Here is a 10,586-nt window from a genome sequence, read left to right on the forward strand (position 1 = left end):
TCTGATCTTTGATGAATGGTTTAACCCTAAACTTCAGGCTGGATAAATCCCATGGTATAAAAATTTAACTCATCATATGCGGCCAGTGTGTGCTTTTCCTTTTCCTTTTGGTCTGCTCTAGTGATTTGGAGTTTTGTTTTACTATGTGTATGTGTAAGAGTATGGTGTTTTGGGGGGTGGGGTGAGGAGGTGTATTTACTTACAGTGCAGATATTTCCTTTAGAACTTTTTAGCTTTATTGCCTTTCCTACTTTATTGGTCTGTAAATGTGATAGTTGGTGGCCAGTAGATTTTAGATTTTAGGCAATTACTTGTATTTGTACATGCTCAAGTACACACATAAAGAGTTTTAAATGCTGCTGCTCAGATTTTACAAACTGAGAAAGCTGTAAGAACACTTGTTTCTCATGTACACGGCACAATTCCCATTCTGTTCATTGGACTGACATTAAGTGCTTAATATTTTCCAAAGCTGGTCAACCAGGTTTAAGAAACTACCTTTGGTGATTGTGTGTGAATTTTTCACTAGACAATACAGGTATAATCTTATCAAACTTACCTTTAAAATCACTTTAATAAACCAAGGTTTTGCTGGATGTGAAGTGTCTTTAAATTATCTGGCACTTCTGAATAGCCCTGCTATGCTAAATAACAAAAATGTTATTGTGCATCACCTGTCACCTATCACACACACACACACACACACACACACACACACACCTCCCCCAGATCTGTGCCTCAGCCAATTTGGCCTGCCCATTTCCAAGTGGGCCAAGTTGAAAGAATTGATTATCCAGAGAGAATTTAAATGCCAGCATTTAGTAAGACCAGATTTGCCTCACCTAAGGATTCCCTACTCTGTGGCCAGATTTCAAATGAGTCATGTCCTCAGCATTTGAACAATGCACCAGGCTTTCTTATGTTACTGCATTATTTTACTATACCAAATTTCATCCCATCTGTTTCTGTCTACCCCTGTTCTTTATCTAATTTTTCGTCTTTCCCCAACTCCCCGTGGCTCCAGTCAAACGACTTTTTTTTTTAAGGTTTTTCTGGCTCTTAACACAAGTTGAAAGATTGTAGAAAAACAGAGAGCAAGACAAAGAGAATATTTCGTTCTTGAGGAACAGTCAAACAACTTGATATGAGACATCAGAACTCAGTTTAAGCCCATACAAGCAAAAGCCTGCTTTCTTTGAGAGCTGGTCAGGGGACTTACAATAATTGCATCCTGCATTGCCTAAACTTGATATTTAGGTGTTCCTCACATTTGACCAGTTGCTTTTAGCCATTTAGAAATAAGCAGAACAGATCGAGTTTGGAACAAATTTATATCATAGCCATAAGATGTACAAATATAATTGAATCCATCTTGTTTCCACAATGCTGTATGTACCTTAAATGAAATGCATTACTATTTGAGCTAGAAGCCCCAGTTGTATCTTTTTTTAGGCTGAAACACTTCGGATAATCACAATGTTATGAATCTTTCACCACTATGCAATAGTGGAATTGTTCCATATCATATATAAAATCACTGCAGGAAGGGTTAAGCCTGAGAGCCTATCAGTTCCCAGTCTGTGGAATCATTGTACATTGTAAATACTTTGCCGCATCACTTGGCATCAGCGGCCTCACATTTTCATATTGGTTTGAAGCTATTTTGATGTTCCAAACTGAGTTCACAGGCAAAAGAGTGGATGAGATCCAGAGAAAAGGTCAAACTTGATGATTTTTCTTGTTTTCTTTGAAACCACATCTTTTAAAAAAAAAACAATGTATTTTTCACATCTACACTGAGACTTTTTTTTGTCAGTAATATGAAGCTTGGGCTATTAAAATTATTTATATTTTATGTATCTTTTTATTTCAGAACATTAGCAAGTAGTCCCACAATTGCAGCCTTCAATGGTTCCTCAAGGGGCTTGGTTTTGCTAATGAAAAATATATTTCTAAAAAACCTTTTCTTGTCACTTTTTTGTTTCTTGTAGATACGCCTGGCTGCAACTCAGGGGTGGCCTCATCCTCCCGCCCTGGGCTGGTCTCTGGTTCCATCACGTTTGTCACTGCCGTTTATTACATTGACTTCTCCCAAGATGAATCTTCCTTCCAAATGTGTTTTCTCCACACGAGCCTTGTGATCTGAATGTGTGCGCTGGTTCTCTTTAGGTGATCGTCTTTGAAGTTCAGCAAAGCTGCTTGTTCTCCCATGGATTCCTGTCCCAAGCTACCTCTACCACCCCTCTCTCTCCAGCTAGACTTTTCTGTTTGCCTCCTCCCCTCCCTTCTGCTCTTTAAAGTTCTGCAGTTCACCAACTGGTGGTCCATTAAATTCTCCTGTCTAGAATGACCCCCCACCAGTACTTGACCAATTTCATGTTTCAATCTGGATTTTTTAAAATGGTATGATGACTGTGTTTATTGAAAGAGTTTTACCTAAAAAGCTAACATTTGAATTGATTGCAGCATAGAGAAGAAACACTGGTCCTTCTTTCAAAATTAAGCAACTATTAGAAGCGCCATTTTATTTATTTCATTTAAAAAATAATCTATGCAGCATTTCAAGAAACAACCATATGATGTTGTATATTATAAACTGGTGACATTCTACTATTGAATTATGTACAACATTTTCATTTTTTATGCTTCTTGAGGTGGTAATGAGAAAAAAGTTTTTTAAAAAAGTGTGCCTTGCTGTATTTCTTATACCATTTATTAAAAAGCTGCTTTCACGGTAAAATTATGTTGGTTTGAAAGGAGGAAATAGCAAGGTTAAGATGTGTGAATAATTTCTGTATATATGTATAACCAAGTGCAAACATTGATGTATAATGACAGTATAAAATGCTTTCATGTTTGTGATGTCTAGTGATGTGGAAAATATAAGCCTTAAGTCCATTAGATTGCATGGTAATTAAAATTGGCATAATAAACACAGATTATTGGGGGAAAAGGAAAATTAGTGATCTCTTCTACTATGTTCTTTACCAAATTGTTGCATCTGGTTCTGAAAAAGCATAGCATGTAGCAGCTTCCAAACATATTCATATTGCTTAAGAGGCTTAACATTACCTAAACTAGAGACTAGACATAAAGCCTTCAGTTTTCAAAATCTTTCTGGTCACTATAAGGATCTTGGAACAGCAAATGATTAAATGTCAGTTCCCCTAAACCAATAAAAATTTATACTAGATTTTTTATTTCTACTTATCATTAATGATTTGGTGTTGGATTTCAGGATACCTTGTATGTCTTAATTTATTTTAAATATTTATTTTGAATGAGTTTGATAGAAAACTGGTAGAAAAGTATAGAAAATTTGACTATTATTTATAGATTTCAGGTATATTTATATGTGTAAAAGAAATTGACAAATATATATTCCATCTGGCCTTTACTGACTCCTGTTAAATGCAGTTTTAAATTTATATCATAACACCTACTTAAGTGCCTGACACAGTAGGTATTCAATAAAAATTTACTGAATTAAAGGATTAAATTAGGTGACATGGTGACATCTGTCCCTTTATTTTGACACTAAAACATGGACACAACTAGAAAAGGATACAATGCAATATAAAATCACAATAGATAATATGTATCAAATTTCAAAAACGTAAAGCATGTTGTGGGTTCACATAGTCACAGGAATGACAATCATTTATTTAACAGATAGTTCAGAAACACTTTTTATGTGCAAGGCACTATTCTAGATCCAGAAGATGCAATGTGGAACAAACAGACAAAGCCCTGCCCACAGAAGGCTCTCCTACATTAGGGACAAGTGAACACACAAGTGACATGAAGTATTTGTTGCAGAGCTGAGGAAGAGAGCAAATGTATTTGAAATGTATTTAATTCTTGAAATTAAGGCACTATGTTTGGCATTAGGTATAGAGGCACCATGAGAGAAGCAGCAGTGGAGACAAGGAGGAAGAAAAAGGGCTTGGAGAGAGTGGAAAGTTAGTGGAATATGCATGAAACTTTATTGCAGGGGTAATAGGAGAAAAATTAAATTAGGAGGACTTAATGAAAGGTCTTTTAAAATGGTACCTTGGAGCTTTTGTATGTAAAATGCTAGGTAATAAGGACACTTTGTAGAGGCTGTTTTGCACCTGATTTTATTTATCATTAGTGCCACACCAAGAATATTTAAACGATGCTTATCTGTAATTCTACCACTTTAATAACTATTTGTATTTTTATGCCCCTTCTAATCTTTTTCATACATATTTGTAAATGGATAAATTATTTTAGGCTTTTTAATAGGTAGTAATTTGTTCAAAAGGGGTTTTAGCCAGACATCTAGTTGCAGTGTTCAATAAGATTTAGGGGAAAGACATTAGAGATAATTGTCTAGTTAGGGGGCAGCTGGAGAAAATAAGCTAAATTTGCGATAACAGAGTACACAAGTAGAGTGGCCCAGGATGTAGAGAAAGAACAAATCCTAGAGTCTTTGAAATTCCTAGGGGCATTCTAGACCTCTGTTGGGATGTGGTATTATTTTACATACTGAAACAACGTAAATTTTCTTTGGGTGGTAACTAATGTCAAGTCTACATCTACTGGTAAAATATTCAAAGAACAAACTGACAATGATGTTCTACCTACTTGTTACATGCTCATGGAAGACTGTGCAGTATTGAAAGTATTTGTTAATTATCTGCTTAGTATTAACACTAAATTTGTAGAATGACTTTCAGGTTTGTTGAACAATGCCTTTTCAGGTTGGAAGAGGAAAAATAGCCTCAATCTCCCACCCCATGTAGGCACTTACCCTTAGAAAACGATCATACCAACTCTGCCTACACACTTCCAGAGATAGTGGTTCATTGTCTGTTAAGGCAAACTGTTCCACTGTTGGGCATATCTCTTTGCTAGAAAGTTCTTTCTTAGGTTGCTAAAATCTGCCTAGTACCGCACTACCCTACATTTAATTTTGCTCACTGGTCCTAGTTCTGTCTTATGGAGCAGCCCAGAGTATCTTTACTCATGGCAACCCTGGAGATAATCGAGGCCAGCTACTCATCATCTCCCAAACACTCTTCCCTCAACTGCCCTTCATATGTCATGGTTTTCAGATCCATTCCAACCTGACTGAATGTTAACAGACAGAATTCTTGAAATTAAGGAACTGTCTTTATCATCATACATGTAGAAAAGAATCTGAATATTTAAGTGCTAAGTTTTCTCTAGAAATATATTTAAGATATGTTTATTCTATTATTGTAAATTTCAACCAATAAATAAATAAGAATCCATGACTTCCTTCAGTGGCCCAGTCCAGTGCCTAAGTCATCTTGAATCTTCTCCTTATATCAAATACAAACCAAACCTGTGTCCTTATGAAGTAGGGCACTCCCTCCGGTTATTCATGTATTCAGCCATTCAGTGAACGTTTATTAAATGGCTACCTATGTGAGGCACTATGTTTGGCATTAGGTATATAAAGGCAACTAACACATGATATCTGTCTCCAAAGGTTTACAGTTTTTCTTCTGAAAGTGCCTTTTGCGTCCTTGAATAGAGTGATTATGACTTTTCTCTAAATTGAATGATGACCTCATTTACTTTGTTTCTGATGAAGTTTCTCTGCATTTAAGAAAATCTAGTGAGCAAAACAGTATATAAAATCATCTGGATCTGACTACCAGAAAAAGTAAAGTGGTTTTAATTACAGAAGGAAAAATATTTTTTAGATTTCTGGTCACTGAATAAATATGCATCTTATACAACAACAGAACAATCTAAATTTAGGGCTTCTGGAAACCTGAGTTTGATGATTTTGTTGTGTTTGGTTCATCCGGACTAGGTTTTACCCATTCTATAATTCCTAGGAACAAACTAGATGAAAATATCAAACAATGAAATGATCCAGGTTTTTCTTACAAGTCAGTTTGATTTAGCTTCTAAAAGAAGTTGAAAATTTTTAGAATTTTAAAGAAAAACTAACTTTTCAAATGTCATATAATTCTTATATTTTAAATATAAATTGAACCAACTAAATTTACTGCTATATTTTTTCTACATTTTCTTTTTTCAATTTTCATTTTGAAAAACTCAGACCTATGTAAAAGTCGAGAGTAGAACAAAAATACTTGGTACTCATCACTCAGGTTCATTTATTGTTAATATTTCACCATATTTCATCTCTCTGTATACACACACTTTTTTTGTATGATTAAATCATTTGAAATTAAATTGTAGAGTATGATACTTCATCTGCAAATACTTCAGCATGTATTAACTGAGAACATGGGCATTCTTCTACAAGTCTACAATACCATCTTCCCACTCAAGAAATGTAACATTGACTGGGCATGGTGGCTCATGCCTGTAATCCCAGCACTTTGGGAGGCCGAGGCGTGTGGATCACCTGAGGTCAGGAATTGGAGATCAGCCTGGCCAACATGGTGAAACCCCATCTCTACTAAAAATACAAAAATTAGCCAGGCATGGTAGCTGTAATCCCAGCTACTTGGGAGGCTGAGGCAGGAGAATCGCTTGAAGCCGGGAGGCAGAGGTTGCACTGAACTGAGATTGCACCACTGCACTCCAGCCTGGCCAAGAAGAGTGAAACTTTATCTCTAAAAAAAATGTAATATTAATACAATAATATCTGATAGTTTATATTCATATTTCTTTAAATACCCAAATTATGTCCTCTTCCAGTTGTTTTTGTTTTAATCCAGGATTCAGACAAAGATCACATATTGCTTTTAGTTTCTAAGTGTTTTTTTGTTTTTAAATCTTGAATAGTTTCCCTGTGCTTTTGTTCTGTTTTCCTTTGGGCTTTTATAGCATTGACAGTTCTGAAGAGTCCAGGCCAGTGTCGCAGAATGATCGACAATCTTGATCTAGTGGTTTTCTCATTATTAAACTCAGGGTAAACTTTTTTGTGTCAAGTAAATACATAGGTGACTTTGCATTCAAAGCCACTCTTTAATGAAGATTGATTGAATAACTGAGATTCCTGATATGTTTTAAAGTTCACAACTTACTCTTTCAGCGCATGCTTCATCCATCTAAGGCAAAGGTCAACAGACTGTGGCGCATGGGCCAAATTCAGCCCACTGCCTGTTCTGGTTTGACCTGTTAGCTTCGAACAATTTTTACATTTTTAAGTTGTTAAAAAAAAAAAAAGAATACTTCATGACATGTGAAAATCCTATGAAATTTAAATGTTGGTGTCCATGTGTAAAGTTTTATTAGAACACATCCACGCACATTTGTTTCCATATTGTCCATGGATGCTTTGACACTATACAAAGTTATGTAGCTGCAACAAAAGCCATATGACCTGCAAAACCTAAAACATTTACTATCTGGATTATTACAGAAAGTTGTGTGATCCCTGGTCTATGATATTCTAAATTATGACACATTTTCTTAGGATAGATTTCCATTTGCAAATTCAATGTAATACATAAACACCTGCAATAGTTGTGGGTTTTTTTTCTTTTTACTGCCTAGATTTTATTGCATTCTTAACTTGTTTCATATTACCTTAAAAAATAAAGTGCACTTAAAGATTATTTCACATCCACAGTTTGTTTAAGGATTTAAATTTACTTCACTATTACTGCCTGGCTTTGATTGATTTAGAGGGTTAGTCAATTACAGACTAAATAATTAGTTCAATAAAAACCATCAGAAAAATTGACACAACTTAAACTCACTTCCATGCACCAATAAACTGGAATTCTTTCTTTAAATGTTTTTCTAAAGCAGTCCAAGGAATTAAATTCAGGCCATTTCACAGTCAGTTTTTTTCAAATTCATTTTTCAACTCGAAGGCAAAACCATGATCAAAATATTGTATACAGTACACCTTCACTTCCCAACTGCTGAATTTACCAAGGAATTAAGTATTCACCACAAACCCTGGTGTGGCCATAGGTGGACACTCTAATTAAAAAGAAGATGTTCAAAAAGAATAGTCCTTTTCTTTCTTAAATTCACCTTTGATAGCACAGCCACCTTCTAATGCCACACGTCTGGGAAGGGAACATTCAAGGAAACCTTTTAGCCACTTCTTTTTAAAAAGCAACCACATACCTTCTATACAACAATGGCCCTTTAGTTTGAGAGTTGCCACATACTTTCATTTCCAGAGTAAAATAATAGAATGACGTGGGTGGGTCAGGCCCACATAGTATGGTTTCTTTGGCAAAGGCATTTTGGCCAATGCCATAAGACCATTCTGGCCCTTGATTAATGGGTTCTCACCAAAGCAGAAATTATGCAGAGCTTATTTGTCCTTGCATTTTGAAGTAAATCATCAACTGCATAAAGCAACTTTGTCTCTTTTCCGTTGCAACATGCAGGACTTGGAATGTGTTCATATGTGTAAGACTGTCTTAGTCTGCCCAGACTGCTTGGACTGTGTTGTTTATAAACAACAGAATTTATTGCTCAAAGTTCTGGAGACTTGGAAGTTCAAGATCAAGGCGCCAGCAGATTCAGTGTCTGAGGAGGGCTCACTCTTTGTTTCATTGATGCACTTTACTGCATCCTCATCTGGTGGAAGGGGCCATGAACAAGCTCCCTTGGGCCCCTTTTATAAAAGCACTAATCCCATTCAGGAAGACTTCACAACTTAATCACCTCCCAAAGACTCCATCTCTTAATACGATCACATTGGGGATTAGGTTTCAACATATCAATTTTGGGGGTACACAAATATTGAGATGATAATAAGACACTTCCAAGCTTTTGCCAAACATTAGTAAATAATTTCCAGTGGAATACTCTGCCCCCTTCTCTCCTACTCAAGCAGAGTATCTTAATGCAGCAGATTGGAGTGACATTACTCTAAGGGTAACTTCGAAGCCAATGTAATTCGTACTCAAAAAAGTATTCCAAAATTTTGGTATTCTATTATTGGTTACGAACCCCTTGTGACATCATATTTAAGAACCACTGCTATTGAGGCGTGCATTCTCTTGCTTGAAATGAGGTGCCCCTAAATCTGGGAGAGGGCTCCCAAAGAACAAGAGAATCAACCGCATTGTGCATTTATGTGCCGCACCAGATAATCCACAGGCACAAAGAACTTGAGCTTCCTGGTGTGTTCTTCAGAAAAACAGGAATTCAAAAAGCAAATGTAAAATGCAACAGAACTTGGCCTCAAAGTGATGTTGGAAAAATAGCCAGTCCTGATGACGTGGTCGAGGTAACTTGTTTACTACAGAGTCATATGATAATGGAACATCAAGGTTTTCCAGATATACCCAAAGCCTTTTGTGTCTATATCTTGTAACCTGTCATGTTCATCAACGTTTTAGACTGTACCATTGCTCTTTCTCCCTTCTTTAGTCATTTTATATGGGGAAGTTTGACTAGGATCACCAGATGTAGATTTGGTAATTTTTCCATACCATGAAGATATATGATAATGGATTTTATTAATTTAACACAAATGCATAAAAATATGATGTAATGAGAAACAATCCTGAAATTATTAAAACATTTCTTTGTCCTTAAATGTAACCTGCCATTTTAAAAGACACCTAACTCTATAAACAATGAGCCATTACAAATATTATTCCGTGAAATTTATTCAAGGACTTAAAATGATTGAAGGAATTAGGAACATAAAAATGCATAAGATCCTCTTTTAAATCCCAATATTCCCTAACCACTGGTTTATAAAAAATACTCTAAGGTTTGTAGAATTAGTTTGGTTCTATTAGTTGATCAAGTTACTTACACTAAGTCAGCAATTCAAAACAAATAATTCCCTCTGTGTGTGTGTGTTTGTTTGCTTGCAAATATGTTTCATTTATTTTCAAGTGTCTTTTTATATAGAAAGCCAAGTTGATGAAATTTATCTTGTCATTAAAATCATGTGAAAATCAAATCATTCTTCATATTTGTGCTTTTATCCCTGCCGAACTCAAATAACTAATGATGCTTACGGCAAGGTTTTATAAAGTGAAAACTCCTTAACTTTTCAGGAAACAATTCTATTTTTACATATATACCATTTGCCTCTTTCCTAAACACTTCTATCAGTGTTCTAAGTTCCGAATATTCTTTTCTAATTTACCAATGATGTCTTCCCATGCAAAGTATATTTTAAAATATTTTTTAGTAAGTTAAATTACTGATCATTTACAGGTTGAGGCATTTTCTAAAGGAATGAAATAATGTTCTAGTGAGTAAAGAGGTTTTTTTAAAAGACAAAAGAGATTCTGTTTGATTCAGAATGATTGAACAACAGACAATTCTTACCAACCTTAGGGTGTGATTATTTAACTCATTTGTGACTTACTGGCAACTCAAACATTTTTAAACAAAATTTAATCCTTGATGGTCCAGCTTCACAATATGATTACCAATTATTGTTTAGTGTTGTAGATGAGTAAATTATAGGAAATCAGCTAAATAAGTAAACACACTCTGGATATTATTTTTAAAATCAATCTAATAAATCATGATCCCTTGAGGGCTTGCTATATGCCAAGCACTCTACTAAGTGCTTTACATACTCAATTTAATCTTCACAATACTCTATGATTGGTGCTATCCATTCTATGTAATACGGAAATTATCTCATTTGCAATCGTGATAAATAAGGATTT

At 35.2% G+C, this 10,586-nt stretch overlaps 1 protein-coding gene across 3 annotated transcripts in view; it reads left to right on the forward strand.

The window, feature by feature from the left end:
* Positions 1 to 9,862, forward strand: part of AKAP6 (A-kinase anchoring protein 6) — a 636,231-nt gene extending 626,369 nt beyond the window's left edge. For all 3 annotated transcript variants that reach the window (XM_073010910.1, XM_073010912.1, XM_073010911.1), the window contains one exon: positions 1,992 to 9,862. The gene's annotated coding sequence lies outside the window, so the exon portion shown is untranslated. The remainder of the gene's footprint in view (positions 1 to 1,991) is intronic.
* The last annotated feature ends 724 nt before the right edge of the window (positions 9,863 to 10,586 follow it).

This window comes from Chlorocebus sabaeus, chromosome 24 (assembly GCF_047675955.1).
Source record: "Chlorocebus sabaeus isolate Y175 chromosome 24, mChlSab1.0.hap1, whole genome shotgun sequence".
Taxonomy (NCBI): domain Eukaryota; kingdom Metazoa; phylum Chordata; class Mammalia; order Primates; family Cercopithecidae; genus Chlorocebus; species Chlorocebus sabaeus.